Genomic DNA, 19,351 nt, shown 5'->3' on the forward strand with positions numbered 1-19,351 from the left:
GGCGACTCGCCGAGTTGTATGAATAGCTCGCCGAGTCTGCTCTTGATCTAAGGAGACTGCCTTGAACTCGCCGAGTCAGGGCATTGACTCGCCGAGTTCCTCCATAGATGAGTTCAGCTTCTGACTCACTGAGTCATACCCCGTGACTGACTGCTCACTCGACACTACGAAAAGGGGACAAACTCGGAGACTTGCGAACCGACTCGCCGAGTCAGATGAACGACTCGCCGAGTCGTTACCATGCAATTACTATATGGTCGATTCTGCTTGAATCCAGCTCATGCCATACATAGATCTGGGCTCCTAGAGCCTGATTATCACGTAAAGTTTCCAACTTTACGTGTAAATAGACAACCATGAGGGTTTTAAGGTCCAAAATGCACCAAAAGGGGTAGATCTAGGGCTTTCATGCAATATGGTTCCAAAAAAGACAGTAGATCTGAGCTCCTGGAGCTCAACCATGCCTAGATCTAAAGGTCAATCAGCTTATTACACACCCTCAAACATACATAATCTTGGAAATGGCTCAAAGAGGACTTTAATGGACCTATAAGGGACACTAAGCTTAAAAACATAGGGGAAACGAGCTATACCTCAGGGGAAACGTTGGAATGACACAGAGATGCTTGGCTTTCTTCTCCTCTTCTTTATTCACTCTTCTTTCTCCTCCAAACTTCAAGAACACCACAAAGACACTTCAAACTCACAAGAAAACAAGGCTAGAGAGAGATATAGGGCTCTGAGGGTGAATGGGGCAAGATTGGGGCGGAAAGAGAGTTTAAATAGGGTGCAAACCCCTGAAACTTAGGGTTTCATCCAACAGCGGCGACTCGTCGAGTCCGGAATATGGAATCGCCGAGTCACCAACTTAAACGTGTCTCGGGTCCCGTATCTACTCGGCAAGTCGGACCTATGACTCGCCGAGTCCAAGGCTAAAAAGAAGAGAAATACTCAAATAAGATTTACGTACCAGGAACCAGGTGCTACAGAACGGGTAGGATAGGACAGAAACCTTCCATTATAAGTATAACGAAGTACAAAGTAACTAGATGCTTTTACAAATTCCCAAATCATAGTTACTTTAGGAAAAATGTGAAATTGTATGCTAATCCATGGAATTACACTTCGTACCCTTGTCAAACGTTAGTGGAACGTGTGTGGTTAACCGGCACACTAATTTGAGGATGACATTGGTAGCGAAGGGTGGCTGAATGCTTATCATAGATCAATGGAGCGCGTGTGGATAACCAGCACATTGATTAGGTGTTAGTGGCATTGGGTGCACCATGTAGATTCATATGGTTATTCACACCTTATTTGTGATCCTCGGCATCCCAGTAACAAATAGTAGGGCATAATCGAGATTAAACATGCCATTGAAAAGTTCAATGAATCTTAAAAGATCTAGGAGTTTCAATTCATTTAGAACTTAAATTTCCTTTTCGTTTTTCATGGTGGAAATTGGTAAATCGTCATTTACCTACCTTCAAATATTCTGCGACTAGATTATGACATCCCTCTTCTAGGTTGTAGAGTATTGTGTTGGATCCTAGCCTTGATGTTTCATTTGGGTGTTACATCAAGGATTCTAATCAACTTAACTTGAATTTTCTCCCATTTTGTAGATGTTTAGTTTTGACAATCATGGTCTTCCTAAATCCCTTGGAACAAGTTTTCCAAACGAATATGATATTCCACGATATGATCAAGGAACAAGAGATCATGCTTCATTTCCTCCACCTCCTCCAATTGTTCTCCCTAACCCACAAGTTCAAAGGCTTGAAAAGTTCAAGCTCACTCAAGCCCTATTGGCAATTAAGCATGAAGATGGAAAGTCAATGTGTGCACACGTCTTAGAGATGAAGTCACTCATTGATAGGTTAAGGATGTTGGGTGTTGATATCTCAGAGATATTGGCTGTTGATTGGGTTCTTCAGTCACTTTCTGAATCATATAGTGAGTTCGTTAGAGAGTACTATATGATGGATCACGACGTGACCCTCATTGATCTCACCTATTTGCTTATAGCTGCTGAATCAACAATGATTTGGCGTGCTGGTCAAGCAAATTTGTCTGGTGAATCAAACTCCCAAACATCAATAGACATTGAAAATGGCAACATTGGAAGTTCAGAAAGGACTAAGTCTATGATTGTCCGATGTGCTATGCCAAAGGAGTCCATTTGCCTTTATTGCCAAAAGAATGGGCATTGGAGACGAAGCTGTCCTATTTACCTGAGAGATCTAAGAGATGGGAGAGTCAAGACGTATGACTCTATTTCAGGTAAAATCCATTATCTAACTCTTTTAAGTTCCTATTCTAGATTTTTAATACATGATGTGATAAGATTACATTTGATGTTTTGTAGGATCGAAGAAAAGAGAGGAATCTTAAGGGAAGAAGTGAGCTGAATCTAATCGTGAAGAAATGGATTTCGATCGCATTGCTTAAAGACTAGATTCTTGAGCCACTACTTGGAGTTAGAATAGATTGCTAAGAAATATTTAATAACATAGTTTTTCAATTGAATTGCATTGTAAGGACAAATTTTCCACAATAAAATAAATTTTGATTTTATCTTATTTGTTTATCCTTGCAATGGCGTGTATGAAAAACTGATGTTCGAAGATTTGTATTGTTAGCAATAATGGATTTGATTCTTAATTGTGTTATTTGTGGAGATGTCAAGAATCTACCAAATAGGGAGAGTTTCTCATCGCCCAAGTTTCAATTGGACAGAAACTTGGAATCATGCAACTTGGTTGCGTGATGAATGAAAAACTTTCATATTTGGAAAGTAGAGTAATTCCTTGACAAAGTGTCAAGAGAAGGACTAGGAGATCAAGTACATTAGGTTGTGTGTTGATCAAGTCCACCATAAGATAGATAAGATATTCGTCACGAATTACTAAAGTTTAGTAAATATGATTATACTTATAAGATTAAGTGTAACTCTGAGATGATTGAAAGAGTTTCAATGAATAGCAGAACGAATATAGAAGAATCAAGTAGGCAGAAAGATAAAAGTTTCTCTATTCTAAGAAGAAGGGAGAGTACCTTTTATTGTGTTTGATGATAATTCTTAATGATTAGGAACCATATCTCAATTGATCCTCTAAGTGAGTCTTAGTACATTTGTATGTCTAAAAAGAGGAATCGGGAATTGTGGAAATGGTTAAATCAAGAAATCAATCATACTTCATTCCAATATCATGTCTTAGAGTTATATTCCAAGATTGTGAATTGACTAACGAGTCTTAAGAAGGTTTATAACACTCAACAAATGTGGAATTTGGAAAAGTTTTCTTAATCTTGCACATTTGAAATTGGTAAGTTGTGTTGTCTTGGATAAGACAAAGACCAACTAGGACCAATTATGTGAAGTGTTTTGTCTTGATAAGAACTACACTAACTCTTGAATATTTGTTTTGTCTAGGAAAGTTTCCTGACAAGAGAATCATATATGTCAAGAGGTTAGTGGGAGTTTTAATGATCTTGAAAAAAGTTTCAAGAACAAATCAAGAATAAACCTTATCGATCATCACTAGCACACAACTTGAGGTTTACAACCTATCGTGTTGACATTATTTTGTTTCTGTGCCATTCCAATTGATTTATTATGCATGTGAGCTCTATGAGTTCTCATTTGAATGCATAAAGACAAAGCACCTTGATCAATGGAAAGTGCAAGCATAAGTTGCTAAACTACTTGGAAGACATGGTGGGCACTCGTGTTACCATAAGGCTAGAAATCAAGGAAGTTCAGTCCATATGAGTTTGGATTTGTCGCAAACTTGGTTTTGGAAAATTCATGCCCTTGGGAGGGGAACAACAGCTGGAAACGGCTGCTAATACCCCGTAGGCTGAGGAGCAAAAGGAGGAATCCGCCCGAGGAGGGGCTCGCGTCTGATTAGCTAGTTGGTGAGGTAATAGCTTACCAAGGCGATGATCAGTAGCTGGTCCGAGAAGATGATCAGCCACACTGGGACTGAGACACGGCCCAGACTCCTACGGGAGGCAGCAGTGGGGAATTTTCCGCAATGGGCGAAAGCCTGACGGAGCAATGCCGCGTGGAGGTAGAAGGCCCACGGGTCATGAACTTCTTTTCCCGGAGAAGAAGCAATGACGGTATCTGGGGAATAAGCATCGGCTAACTCTGTGCCAGCAGCCGCGGTAATACAGAGGATGCAAGCGTTATCCGGAATGATTGGGCGTAAAGCGTCTGTAGGTGGCTTTTTAAGTCCGCCGTCAAATCCCAGGGCTCAACTCTGGACAGGCGGTGGAAACTACCAAGCTGGAGTACGGTAGGGGCAGAGGGAATTTCCGGTGGAGCGGTGAAATGCGTAGAGATCGGAAAGAACACCAACGGAGAAAGCACTCTGCTGGGCCGACACTGACACTGAGAAACGAAAGCTAGGGGAGCAAATGGGATTAGATACCCCAGTAGTCCTAGCCGTAAACGATGGATACTAGGCGCTGTGCGTATCGACCCGTGCAGTGCTGTAGCTAACGCGTTAAGTATCCCGCCTGGGGAGTACGTTCGCAAGAATGAAACTCAAAGGAATTGACGATAGGAACACATACACCATAAAATCTAAGTGTCATAAGATTCCCTCCTTCATGAAAATGATTGTGAGGAATGCTTTCACTAAGAGAAATTTTAAGAAGATAGCAATTGTGAAAATTGTATTCTCAAATTCGATTATGGTTACGGCATCCCTTTCTATAGTTCAAATTGTGAGATCTAGCAATTAGTCTAAACATTTGGGACTTAGTAACATAAGTTCTGAATTTGTCTAGACACACATGTGAGCTTTCTAAGGCAAAGGTGCATGAGTTTAAGACGCTTAGATAAAGGATTATCAAAGCATCAAGTATTATAAATATGAATTTAAGAAATTTGATATGTGCATATTTAGTGTGTAGTTAGTATAGTTTTTTATTCATATATTAGCTAAATTATCGCATATTATGGACAAAAGGTACTTAAAAGTGTTAAATTATGTTTTTCAGTCCAAATATGAAGCTCGGAAGCAAAAGGAAGCAAGAGAAGCGGTTAGGAGCTCGAGAGTGGAATGAAGAAGGAAAAACACTAAAAAAAGCTTCTACTCGTCGAGTCAGATAGCTACTCGACGAGTCCGGTCGAGGAATCAGAAGGATAATGACTCGGGATCCCAGATAGTTATCGCAATACGGGGAATGTGAGAGGGACTCGACGAGTCACCACTTGACTCGACGAGTCGGATCGCTTATTTAAAGATAACTCCACAGATCGATGAGGGAGAGTTCTGGGACGATTCAGAAGTATCTTGCTACGATGGAGAAGCCTGAAAAACCCTAGAAGACGACGAAGGAAGCTAGAATTCGATTCCGGAGAGTAATTAAGGCAAAATTTCATCATTCCATTTATTCTTTTGTTTATTCATCATGACTAAGCAATTTGACTTTGATTGTTTGCTGTTATTTACTTTAATTATGAGCTAAAACCTTTAGACTTCTGTTTGGGGATACAAAGTTGACAATATGGTTTGATTGATTGGTAGGATTAATTTTGAGTTGGTGAATTTTTGTTATTTTAGCTTGCTAAAGAACCTTGTGTGTGAATTATAATTAATTTTCTGTTAATAGGAAGATAATTGATTAGCATGAACATCTATTGATTATTGTCCTCATATGATATATTGTGACCACATAGTTATATGTCTAGGATTAATGAATATGAAACTAGAATTAATAAGAAAATTGAGTAAATTCATGTGCAAGCTTGTAAGATGACTATCAAACAAGAGGTTAATTAAAAAGACTAAATTAGTTAACTATTGCAAGTCTAACTTAACCCGAATAATTAATCTAGTAAATATAATTAAATTAAGCAATTGGCCACTGTTTGAGTTAGTTTATTTGCTAAGGATTAGGGTAGTGAACATGAACCTAATCACTTGAATCGGTAACCAACGAAAGAATTAATCCATTGCACTATTACCTTAAAAATCAACCATAGAGTTAACCAAGTTGAACTAAACAGAAGTTCCTTTCCAATTATTGAATCTAGTGAAATCGTTATTTTCTAGCTTTAAATTAGTAATAATTAGTAAGTTTCTAGTCTTGTAAAACTAGAGAACAACCCCTGCTTTTTAATTAACTTAGATTAAATTAGTTTTTAGTTTAATTTGCCGTTCCCTGTGTTCGATACCCTGCTTATTTAGCTATACCACAATTGATAGGTTCACTGCCTTTTGTGTGTTATTTGATAATTAAAAGTAGGTTTAAAACTAGTGGGTTTTACACACATCAAGTTTTTGGCGCCGTTGCCGGGGAACGGTTCTAAAATTAATAATAAAGTCTAGTTTAATCGATCCTTTGTGTGGGATTTATCTTACACAAAGTTATTTACAAAGCAAATCTAGTTTTCTTACAATTCCGTTTTTTTTACTAGAAATTTTTATTTTCTGTTTTTGCCTTGCACTCGCCGAGTGCATTCGTGCCGACTCGGCGAGTCCATCGCTGTTTTAGTCTTTATTTTTTTATTCCGTTTTTGTTCCTTTTACGCGTTTCGTTTCTTTTGTTTCATTTTTTTTAGCTGTTTCATGACCCGAGGATCGGACACACCTCTAGTACCACCTTTGGAAGACCCAGAATCCGCACTAAAGAGAAGCAAAGGAAAAGCCGTAGGAGAAACCGCAACTTCAAAGAACTCACCACTCAAGAACTTGAAATCTATTTTCAGCAAGAAGAAAGGCAGCAAATCAGGAGCATCCAGTGCCTCGTTAACAATTGAAGAACCAATTCAGGAAGATATCAAGTACGAGACCGAGGAAAAACAAGAGCATATTTTCGAGCACGAAACCGATTCCGAAGAAGATTTAGCTATCACTATGGCTAACATCGATGAAGTCCCCATGGGGGAGTGGAAGAAGAGGATGCGTGATGACACCGGCCCGGGACTTGTGCAACCCGCAATTCCCGCAACCGCTACGTTTGAGCTAAAGGGCCATATTCTCGCTCAACTCAAGGAGATCCCTTTTTACGGGAGAGATCATGAAGACGCTTATAAGCACTTGGATGAAGTGAATGATGTGGCCGATTACTTCAACGTGCCTAATGTTCCACGCGAGACCCAGCTTCTTCGAATGCTTCCTGTCACGTTTAAAGGCGCTGCAAAAGATTGGTTGAAGTCACTCCCTCCCGGATCGGTCACCACATGGGCCAAGATGAAAGAAGAGTTCATTGACCATTTCTGCCCACCTTCCAAGATAGCCAAGCTAAAGAAAGCCATTGCCAACTTCGAGCAACAACCCGGAGAATCTCTTTATGAAGCTTGGGAAAGGTACAAGAGCCTACTTAGAAATTGCCCACACCATGATCTTAATAGCCAACAAGAGGTCTCCATCTTTTATGATGGAGTTAATGTCACCACAAGGCAACTACTCGATTCACAAGGCCCTCTCACCCGAAAGCCACCTCCGGAAATAAAGGAATTAATTGAAGAATTCTCTAAGCATTCTAGAGAATACCACAATCCGAGGAATGAGGTGAGTCGTGGAGCAGTAAACTCGGTGAACGATGGCATGGCGGCGGTAATAGCCAAACTCGATAGCCTAGACCGAAGAATGACGAAAATGGATCAAACGATCCATGCTATTAGGGTAGGATGCGAAAATTGTGGCGGCCCCCATCTTACCAAGGATTGTGATCGAGACGAGAATGGAAATAAAAAGGCTCAAGTATTTTATTCTAGTGGCGATAGATACGATGAAGACTGGAGGAAACCGAAGAAGGAATGGCTCCCATACGAAGAATATAAAAAGGCTAAGGAGGAGAAATACAAACAGAGGGAGAGGGGATTCTATCAAAAGGAAGAGCCGGTGACGGAAAAGAAGGCAAATTTAGAAGAAATACTCACAAGGTTCATAACCGCGTCCGAGAAAAGACATAATGATCACGATATAGCAATGCAAGAAACCAGAAACATGTTGAGGAATCAGCAAGCTTCCATTCTCAACATTGAGAAATAGCTGGGACAGCTTGCACATCAAGTGAATGAAAGAAGACCGGGTCAACTTCCGAGCAACACCGAGCCCAATCCAAGAATGGAGAACGTGAGCGTAATAACCTCCAGCATTGAAGAAAAACTTACAGAAGCACTAAGGATCTCCAAGAAGAAGGAAGAAAAAGTAGAAGAATCAGAGCCAGCCAAACCCGACACGACCCGCCGAGTCACTCCTATGGACTCGACGAGTCCATGCGAAATTGAGGAACCCATCAGTTCTTCGAAACCTTATAAGCCTCCACTGCCATACCCAACCAAAGCCATGCCTGCAGAAAAAGTTAAAGCATACAGAACCTTTATGAATCATGTTAACACTTTACAAGTTAATGTGCCATTTGTGGAAACAATACTTCAAACACCTAAATACTTCAACTTGCTTAAGGGCCTTTTTGCTGCTAGGAAGGATTTGGCTGAAGTTGCAGAAGTCTTGATGAGTGAACTGCCTAAAAAGAAGGGTGATCCAGGAAATATTGTGCTTCCGTGCCAATTTGGTAATAAAGTCTTCACACGAGCATTAGCTGACTCAGGGGCAAGCATCAATATGATGCCTTTGTCATTCTATAAGAAGTTGAACCTACCAGAACCAAAACCGGTGAATATGAAGATCCATTTGGCAGACAAGACAACAATCCATCAAAAAGGCGTTTGTGAAGATCTCCTTATAAAAGTTGACAAGTTTATTTTCCCAGTAGACTTCGTGGTTGTTGATATGGAAGAAGACCCCGAAATTCCAATTATTTTGGGGAGATCTTTCTTGAACACCGCGTGTGCTTTAATTAATATAAGTGAGTCTACATTGACATTAAGAGTGGGTGATGAGGCTGTGACGTTTAAAGCTATTCCAGAAATCAAGCAAGAAGAGGAAAAGATTGATGAAGTCTCGATGATCCAATTGGATGATGAGATATTAGAACAAGAGCTTGCACGTTTGATGAAAGAAGACCCAAGCAAGTTTGTGATACACTCTGAAGAAGAAGGAGATGTTAACAAGGACTTGGATGAATTAGAAAAGCTACTGGAAGGAACCCACTCAGAAAAAACCCAATATTTTATGGAATTCGTACCGACTCGCCGAGTCACTTTAATGGACTCGACGAGTCCAGTCGATTTGGGCAAACACTTGGCCGACTTAGATCTGCTTGTTACTAGTTCTTCACATACCTTGGATTTCAATAATATACATGATTCTTTAGAAGAACAAACAGCAGAAAGAGGAAAGGAAAGGAGAGTCCAATACGCCGATGTAGCATGTCTTCATACGGTTCATCTTGAAGATGGGTTAAGCACTGGAACGAACGAAGAGATAAAGGAAAGGAGGGAGGAAGCTGATCACCTATTCACCACTAAACCTAGAGCACGGACCATTATGAAATATGAATTTATTAAATTTAAAGAGGAGGAGGTTCAAGAGATGGTGAAAAAGAAGGGGGTAAAGAAGAAAAAGAGAAAAAGGGAAGCCCAAGCAGCTGAAGATGAGGCAATGAAAAGAAAAAGGGATGCATTAAAAAGGGCTTACAAGAAAAAGATCCACGCTTACAAGACCAAGTACAAATCACAAAAAGTTAGGCGTGTGTTCCCGATGCTCGAAGATGACAAAACGTAGATGGGAAGGAGTCTAGCTAATGACTCCTCAAAAAGAAGCGCTTGGCGGGAGGCAACCCGTTATATAGAGTTTGCTTTCTTTTTAGTTTTCTTTTTATTTATTTATTTTCCCTTCGTTTTTAAATCTTAATCTTCCAAATCATCGGGCATATCTGCTTGAGAGTGTGCATAAGCTAAGTGTGGGGTGAAATGATTTACAATACATAACAAAATTTTGAAAATTATGCATTTTTTTAAGCGACTCGCCGAGTCTGACCACGACTCGACGAGTCCACATGGATTTCAGAATAGAATTGACTTCGCGAACAGACTCGGCGAGTCTGACTACGACTCGACGAGTCGGTATTTTTTTACAGAAAAATAAATAAATAAATAAATAATTTTTCGAAATTACTTTTACATTGGGTAAGTAGGGTTTTAACCCTAAGAATCTTTCACAAACCACACTCGTCGGGTGCCGCTATTTTCATTCTCTCTCAAGCATTCATCATCCTTCTTCAAGTTCTTTCAAATTTCTGAAGCCCAATCCAAAAAGGTAACAAATTTCTTCCTATTTTTTGTTAAGAGCATGATTATAAGGCCATCCATGGTAGTAATTGCATGAAAAAAACCCATTTTTGAGAAGTATTAAATTTCTAGGTTTTTGATTTTTCATGAATTAAGTTGTTTTGAATGTCTATTTTGGCCTTAATACATCAATACTAAGTGTTGAGACAAAACCCTTGAAAGAATTTACAGGTTTTATGGTCCAATTTGTAGTGACCCGTCGACCGACTCGTGCAGGTTGCGCGACTCGCCGAGTCGGGCCTGGACTCGACGAGTCCAACCGAGTTACAGACAGGAGACATTTTTTTTAATTATATTCTGTGTTTTCTAGGTTTTGTGTGTTTCTTTTGCAGACATCATGTTCAGAAGGGGACAAACTTCAAGTGGCAACCAAGGGGAGTTTCCATGGCTAAACTTCCCGCAAATTGAGTCCGCTTCAACAATGCGGAAATGGAAGAAGAAGCTATCTGATATTAAGAAGAAGGAGGTTTATGTGCCAAACAGGATTGATTGGGAGTGGCTGCAAAGTGTTCGATATGAGGAGGAATTAGCTCCTTACCTTTTAAAGGAGTTCCAACATGAAGGCCAAACAATGATCTGCGATGGGTGGAGCCGGGTCTTCCGCATACAAGAGCCGGTCTATTTAGAGCTTTGTTTGGAGTTTTTCTCCACGGTGTCTTTCACCGGGGGAGTGGATGTCTTTCACCCAACAAGCTTCAGTTTCTGCCTCGGGGGAGAATTTCGTCAATGCTCGGTAGTGGATCTTGCCTGCCGACTAGGGATCTACGATCAGCCCTTGGTTTCAACAAACATCTTTCGGGCCTTTTTAGCACAAGCACATATGGCATTTCCTGATGGAGTTACAAGCACGGGTTGGTGGAATACCATTGGAAATAAAGTTTACATCCCGAAGTCTGCACAGGAAGGGAGCATCCGATCCCCAACTCACCGCCTCATTCACCGCCTTATTTCCTCCACCATCAATCAAAGAAAAGATGATGACAAGGTTTCCAACCTTGACGTCTTCTATTTATGGAGTATAATTACACCCGGCGTCTTTTGCAACATCCCTTGGTGTATAGCTTCATACCTTTCGGAGGGTGCGGTCAAGGATCGCAAAACCTCCCGTATTAATGGTGGGATGTTTGTCACCCGATTGGCTAACTCATTCGGGTTGATGAACCGCGGTGCATGGAACTTCATGACATTGATCCCGACACCTCCATTCAATCCCATTCTTTTCCGAAGAGCACGAATTATTGAAGACTATGGTGGTGGCCATTATGTCATCCCAAATGATGACCCCGTTGTTGGTCCCGAAGCACCGGGAAGGAGGGTAAGATCAAGAAGAGAGCGGGATGTGGAGGACGAGCCGCCAGTGATTCCGGTCGAGAATGAAGACGTACCAATGGATTGGTACAATGTGGAGATGAGGCGGATGCAGGATCAAATGGCGAGGGCGCTTAACTTTAGCAACCAATCCCATATACGACTTTTTGACCACTTCCATATCCCACATATTGATGGTGGAAATTACCCCTTTATTCCATCTTGGGATGAGGTGATTGGTGCGAAACGAAGTGGAGCTGGAGGAAGTGGAGCCGCCAATGATGATGAGGAGGACGAGGATTGATTTTTGTTTTAATTAAACAATTTTTGTTTTGTTTTTATTCTTATTTGGTGTGTATGACTTGTTTGAGATTTTATGCTTTAGTTATTTTTCAGGATTGGATTAGGATTGCTCGCTTAGGATGGTTTAGAGTTATAGCATGGATGTTATCACGAGTGAAAGCGAGTCAAGGAAACGGAACTTTAACGTCAAAGTGTCGAGTCCGGTCCTTAGGGGTATAAGCAATTGAGTCTAAACATGGGGAAGAGTTAGAGACGTTTTTAGAGGCTAAAACAGTTGCAAAATACCAAGTTTTTTTCGTTCAGTGGCCTACTCGACGAGTGCACTAAGCTGACTCGACGAGTCACCTTGTATTTCTACATATTCTGAGAAGGCGCTCTGGTACTCGACGAGTCCACCATAAGACTCGACGAGTCGTTCACTTTTTATACCGACGGACTGCTGATTTGATGCTGCTACTTGTTCCACTTGCTCACTTATTCTTCCATTTCCATTCTTGAAGATCTTACACTGATTTCCGCGTATTTGGAGCAACCCACACGAGACGAGACACCCAAGGCATGGATGAGATGTTACCATGTCTAAAGTTGATTGAAGTTGGAGCTTAAATGAGAGTGAACAACCTATCCACTGCTATCCCAGGGGAGTTTGTTCCAATTCCCTCTTTAGTTTCTTTTTATGTTTTTATGCATCATATGCAAAGAGGGCATTGCATCACATAAGTGTGGGGTAGGGGGTTGGTTACATAATAGTCGATTTTAAAAAAATTTGCATACAAAAAAAAAAGTATTATTTAGGACTTAATTAGAAAACTTTGGTAAAAATTAGGATTCCATGTTAGGATTGTGTTAATAACTGCATGAAAACCCAAATGTTTAGTTGAGCCTATATACGTTGTAGTGCATTTGTGGCTTCCTTATTCTAGTGAAATCATGAGACAAAAACACGACCTTGCTCAGCCCGAGGGATGCAATATGTTTAGCAGCCTAAACCTGAAATGTATCCAGGAAAATTTTTATCATTAGCCAATAAAGGTTGAGATTGAGCGCCCCAGCTTAAGCATGTAGGGTTTTGAGTGAAAAAAAAGTGAGGTATACATGTAAAAAAAAAAAAAAAAAAAAAAAAAAAAAAAAAGAGAATTACAAGAAAAGTTGTAAGAAGTTTGGAGCAAATAAAGTGAAGATCAAAAGATCAAAATTCCAAGAAATCCAAAAAAGTTGAAGATACCAAAGGTCAATACAAGTTGGTGAATTCAAAGAGATCAAAGATCAAATTATCAAGAAAGTGAAGAATTCAAAGAATTTCATAGTGGTATCGAAAAAATTGTAATTTTCTAGAATATGTATGCTTGGGTTGCTCAATTAAAAATACCTTGAGGGTAAAGAGGTTTTCTGAGGATGGATTCGGAGGGTTGCATAAAATGAGCATAGTTCCGGGTGAGTGGGCGAATGTTTATGAGGATTGTGAGTATTTAGAGTATGGGGGGTTCCTTAGGAAAAATTTTAGACACAAATGCATGCGTTGCGGTCTTGGCATAATGGTTGGGTTAGATTGGAGTTGTTATACATAATTCTAATGTGTTAAAATTCAGTTTTGCTTGAGGGCAAGCAAAAGACAAGTGTGGGGTATTTTGATATGTGCATATTTAGTGTGTAGTTAGTATAGTTTTTTATTCATATATTAGCTAAATTATCGCATATTATGGACAAAAGGTACTTAAAAGTGTTAAATTATGTTTTTCAGTCCAAATATGAAGCTCGGAAGCAAAAGGAAGCAAGAGAAGCGGTTAGGAGCTCGAGAGTGGAATGAAGAAGGAAAAACACTAAAAAAAGCTTCTACTCGTCGAGTCAGATAGCTACTCGACGAGTCCGGTCGAGGAATCAGAAGGATAATGACTCGGGATCCCAGATAGTTATCGCAATACGGGGAATGTGAGAGGGACTCGACGAGTCACCACTTGACTCGACGAGTCGGATCGCTTATTTAAAGATAACTCCACAGATCGATGAGGGAGAGTTCTGGGACGATTCAGAAGTATCTTGCTACGATGGAGAAGCCTGAAAAACCCTAGAAGACGACGAAGGAAGCTAGAATTCGATTCCGGAGAGTAATTAAGGCAAAATTTCATCATTCCATTTATTCTTTTGTTTATTCATCATGACTAAGCAATTTGACTTTGATTGTTTGCTGTTATTTACTTTAATTATGAGCTAAAACCTTTAGACTTCTGTTTGGGGATACAAAGTTGACAATATGGTTTGATTGATTGGTAGGATTAATTTTGAGTTGGTGAATTTTTGTTATTTTAGCTTGCTAAAGAACCTTGTGTGTGAATTATAATTAATTTTCTGTTAATAGGAAGATAATTGATTAGCATGAACATCTATTGATTATTGTCCTCATATGATATATTGTGACCACATAGTTATATGTCTAGGATTAATGAATATGAAACTAGAATTAATAAGAAAATTGAGTAAATTCATGTGCAAGCTTGTAAGATGACTATCAAACAAGAGGTTAATTAAAAAGACTAAATTAGTTAACTATTGCAAGTCTAACTTAACCCGAATAATTAATCTAGTAAATATAATTAAATTAAGCAATTGGCCACTGTTTGAGTTAGTTTATTTGCTAAGGATTAGGGTAGTGAACATGAACCTAATCACTTGAATCGGTAACCAACGAAAGAATTAATCCATTGCACTATTACCTTAAAAATCAACCATAGAGTTAACCAAGTTGAACTAAACAGAAGTTCCTTTCCAATTATTGAATCTAGTGAAATCGTTATTTTCTAGCTTTAAATTAGTAATAATTAGTAAGTTTCTAGTCTTGTAAAACTAGAGAACAACCCCTGCTTTTTAATTAACTTAGATTAAATTAGTTTTTAGTTTAATTTGCCGTTCCCTGTGTTCGATACCCTGCTTATTTAGCTATACCACAATTGATAGGTTCACTGCCTTTTGTGTGTTATTTGATAATTAAAAGTAGGTTTAAAACTAGTGGGTTTTACACACATCAAAATTCAATAAGCATTGTTTTCTAGAAGTTCAGTTGTTTTCTGAATACATGTCAAAGCTAGTGGGAGCATAAATGTTATGCTTGTAAGGAAATAATCATTGTGTTAGTGAGAGCATAAGTGTTACGCCTGTATGATTATTATGGAAAGTACTGCAAGTTAGCAATATTAATTATAGAAAAACAAAGATTCAATTTGCAAAGTTACATGGTTTGAAAAGTTGTTTTGCTATAATTAAGGGAGAGAATATTATACTTCGTTTCAAAATCTAAAGCTTAGATTGAGAAATTTTAATAAGTTTAGTCAAAGGATACATAGCGTGTTCTCAAATTTCGATTATGAATACGGCATCCCTCTTCATAGTTCGAATTGTGAGAACGTGACACATAAAATATTATGGCAGAAGATTGATAAACTGTCATATCTTTATGTAAGACATTATACATCGTGTCCCATATGCTTCGGGTATAGGATCGATTGTGAATGCTATAATATTTGACCATTCTAAAATTTTCCAAATGTCTAGAGCATTAAGAGGGAAAAAGGACTAGAATCGGTTTTGACTAAAATAATTAAACTGCCATCAAAGGACGATCCAAAGTTTGTTGAGGATTGGTCGTTTGTGAGTAGTTGGAAGTATGGTATAGGATGGACCATATCGACATTATTATGAATAGATAAGATTCTATTAAGAATGAGTTGTCATATGGAAAATATGGAAATGTTTCCATATTAGGAGTTGGATATTGAGAGTTTATGTCTAGATTAGATAATTTTATGCAAGAAGGATGTTCAAAGGAATGTACTTTGAATTTGAGACCTCACGTCTATGGAATTGTCTTGTAACAATTTCTGATAGAGTACTTTGTAATTTCATTGGCCAAGTCTTGGTGACTTTTGTGCTATGATTTTTTGAAAGGATCGTTGCATAAAATGTTAGAATCTAACATATTCTAGTAGTGCCAAGAACCTTGTGTTCTAACACTAATGATACGGATTGGGAATTGTGAAATGAGCATCATTAGAAAAGTTTTTCAATTGATCTATTTCACAAAGTAAGGACCATAGGAAACATAGTGTGCATGCTTTATGCATGGGACAACTGTTGTTGTAATTTGAGTAATAAGTTGATTTTCTGAAACAGTAAACGATAAATAATGAGTAATCAATATGGTGGTTAAATAGAAGTGTTTTATTTACTCTCATAATTTGGGGCCATATAGGATTAAGTATTATTGTTTTGTTTCAGTTTGCATGTTTTGACTTCCAGAATAACTGGGTTATTCGAACCTCCACAGTCGGTCATGCGTTGGAAGTAGGTATGAAGGAAGACTGTCATGAAGAGTCTGTAGATTGTTTGAAGAGTTTAGACATAGCACAAGTTTGATGCAGGGTTCATGAGTGCTTTGATAAGATTAGTGTATTGGATTAAACCCACGCTTACAAGAATCACTTCATGGATGTTATCACGAGTGATTGTGAGTCGATAATATTGTATATTCTTGAAACCGAGACGTGTGAGTTGTTATTTGTTGGTCGGTTGCACATTGATAATAGGAAAACGCACCAGTAGCTTGGTGTTATAAAACTTATTGCTGTGTGTGATTCGATTAGTAAATGCAAACGAGCATTTGAGTTGAGGTTTATCCATTCCTTTACCCAAAGTGGGATAAAAGCGATATTTGTGGGCCCCTCGATGATTTAGTGATGACACCTAAGCGCTTGGCCAAGCCGAGACTAAGTTGATGTGTTCAATTGTAGTCTGTTGTCAGTCGTCATAAATCGGAAGTCGAGAAACAATATAGAGAGAATGATTGAAATTCATGTCTTATGTCTATACGATATCTTGATAATGGAGGAATATATGATCCCTTATGTAAAGGACACACTATCTGATAAGATCAGAGTTGACAGCGACTTTTGAAAGCTACGATTGTTGATCAGGTTCTGAAGTCATACGAAAAATAGTTATTAGACTTATCCAAGTGGGAGACTGTTGGATTAGTGTCTAAGTCCATAACTATTTTGGTATGTACTTGACCCGGTTATGAGCATGGTCCTTTTAGGTTGCCTTCACCATAGCAATATGTAGGATGAATTAAGGAGAGAAAGGTATAATTATGATTTATTAATATATTATAAGAATAATATATTAAAGGAGAAATCATATTGTTTAATTAATATTAGTCAAGAATTAATTGATAATTAATTCTGTGGCTAAAAGAGATTAATTAAATATAGGGGACTAGACTGCAATTATTGGATAATTAAATTATTGGGATAATGAATGCTAAAGGAACAAGGGATGAACGAAATTCGAGATAATCGGTGTTTAGAGAGAGAGAGAGATAGAGGGAGGGAGAAATAAAGGAAATCAAGAAAAGGATTCTTACTTGAATCGGAAGTTCTAAGAACCAGACATGACCAATGGACAAAGGAGCGAGCAAGAAAGAGAAATAAACGCCTTTTTGGTTCCAGATGTGTGAAAAATCGATTTCAAAAAGATTTGAATTGCCCGCCTTGGATTATAACATGTTGGCAATCCGTGTGAGTCCCTTGTTTTTAATCCTTACCATTCGAATAATATTCAACGGTCCAAATCAGCTCTCCTTGTTTTTTAAGATAACATGCTTAATTTTTTGTACCTTAGGCTTTAAAATTTGTACTTAAGATATTGCTTATGTATGCTTTATAAGATGGTGTGTGTGTCTGTATATATATATATATATATATATATATATATATACACAGAGAGAGGGGGGGGAGGGAGGGGGTGAGACCTTTTATATATTAAATAATTATATTTATTTATTTTTTTGAAAAATCAAATAAGAGAAAACATCATAAATGGTCTGTAACACTTGAATTTGGTATGTTCATATTTAACCTTCCATAATTAAAAGTATTGTATTTCGGTCCTTTTGGTTAGTACGTGGGGCGTACCCTAGTGTACACTTGGCGTACTTGTTGAGTTTGGTCACAAAGCTCATCCACATATGTTGGGCGTATGTGGAGTATGTTGGGCATACGTGAGCAACCATGAAACCCTAATTTTAGGGTGTTGCACCCTATTTAAACCTTATGATACCCTCACTAGGTCATGTTTAGACAGCCTCCATCCCCTCTTGTCCAGAAAATCGAACCCTAAGTGAGATCTTGAGAGTTTGAGCTTTAAAGTGTGATTGTTGATGCTTTGTGAAGGAGAAGAAGAAGTGAACCATTTGGAGTTGTGCTTGGAGCTTGAAGATTTGAGATTTGTTCATCATTTGCTTTCCTTGTGAGATAAAAAGCTTCCATCTTTCTAATCCATGATGTTAGATATAGTTTGGTGCCATTTTGTGCTTTTTGAGTCCATGGTTTGATTGTTGAGCCTCTTAATTCACTCTAGAAGTGAATTATGGTATATCTAGGGTCCTTTTGGTCCCTTGTCCATAAAAATGCAAGCTTTATGGTATTTGTTGTCTCATGCATGTGTTAAGTCATTTGTTAAACTCTTTTGAGCTCTAAGAGCCTCATTAAGCCATGCACGCACGTAAAGTTGGCAACTTTACATGATAAACCACCTTAAGGAAGTCAAATCTAAGTGTTGGAGTGAAGTCTTAACCATTTAAGAGCTGAATGAGAAAGTTGGCCAAGTTGGTGGAGTACGTTGGGCATATAAGCAGGTACGTTGTGTGTACAAGCCCTAAAGTGAGTACGCTAAGCGTACGAGCTGAGTACGCCCTACGTACTCAGTAGTGGGCTTCAGATTTGTGGGCTTCTCGGTATTGGGCCATGTTGGACTTTTGTTGTCTTGGCCTTGTAGGGACATCAAAATTCTCTTGTTGAGTTGTTGATATTTTATTGGACTCTTTTTGTTGAAGGCACATGAAAGAGGTTTGGGTCCAATTTGGAAAATTGAGCCATATTTGGGCTTTTGGACAATTGGGTCTTGGCCTTGGGCCAAGTTGGGTAAAGAGTAAAAAGGTCTTTTACCCTAGTTTGGACGCTTAAGGTGTGACAACCTGAAACTTTTTCCGTTACCGTTAGCCAATTCCCGTTAATAAAATTTGAATTTGATTGAGTTCCGTTAAATTCCTTTGGTTTGGAAAATCATTTAGTTATAAAATTGAATTTTATATACGAGTCGGAACCAAAATCGCGCGAAAACTCAAAATTTACTTGAAAAAGTAGCAGTTTTCGGCTTGAGCGAGTTTACGGCCGTAAACCCGTGTACGTCCGTAAACCCGTTTGTGGTTGGTGCCAGGTGGACCCCACCACCGACCATACCCCCAGCCTATATATATGGGACCCCCACCTTCATTTTAACCTTCTTGGCCGAAAACTCTCTCCTTCTATCTCTCAACTCTTGACCGTAAACACCAAAAACACCATTTTTCTTCTGAAAATCATCGAGAATCGTCATTGGGAGTTGATTTGGAGCATCCATAACACATTTTTCATCGAATCCAACATCCTTGTTCTTGAGTGTATGACCGTACACCCTTCAAATCTGCAAATC

The 19,351-nt window shown here is 38.8% G+C and overlaps 1 pseudogene; it reads left to right on the plus strand.

Moving 5' to 3' along the window:
• The first annotated feature begins 3,691 nt into the window (after positions 1-3,691).
• On the plus strand, positions 3,692-4,698 carry LOC145077361 (18S ribosomal RNA; annotated as a pseudogene).
• The last annotated feature ends 14,653 nt before the right edge of the window (positions 4,699-19,351 follow it).

Source organism: Lactuca serriola, chromosome 9 (genome assembly GCF_051521515.1).
Source record: "Lactuca serriola cultivar US96UC23 chromosome 9, Lser_US96UC23_V15, whole genome shotgun sequence".
Taxonomy (NCBI): domain Eukaryota; kingdom Viridiplantae; phylum Streptophyta; class Magnoliopsida; order Asterales; family Asteraceae; genus Lactuca; species Lactuca serriola.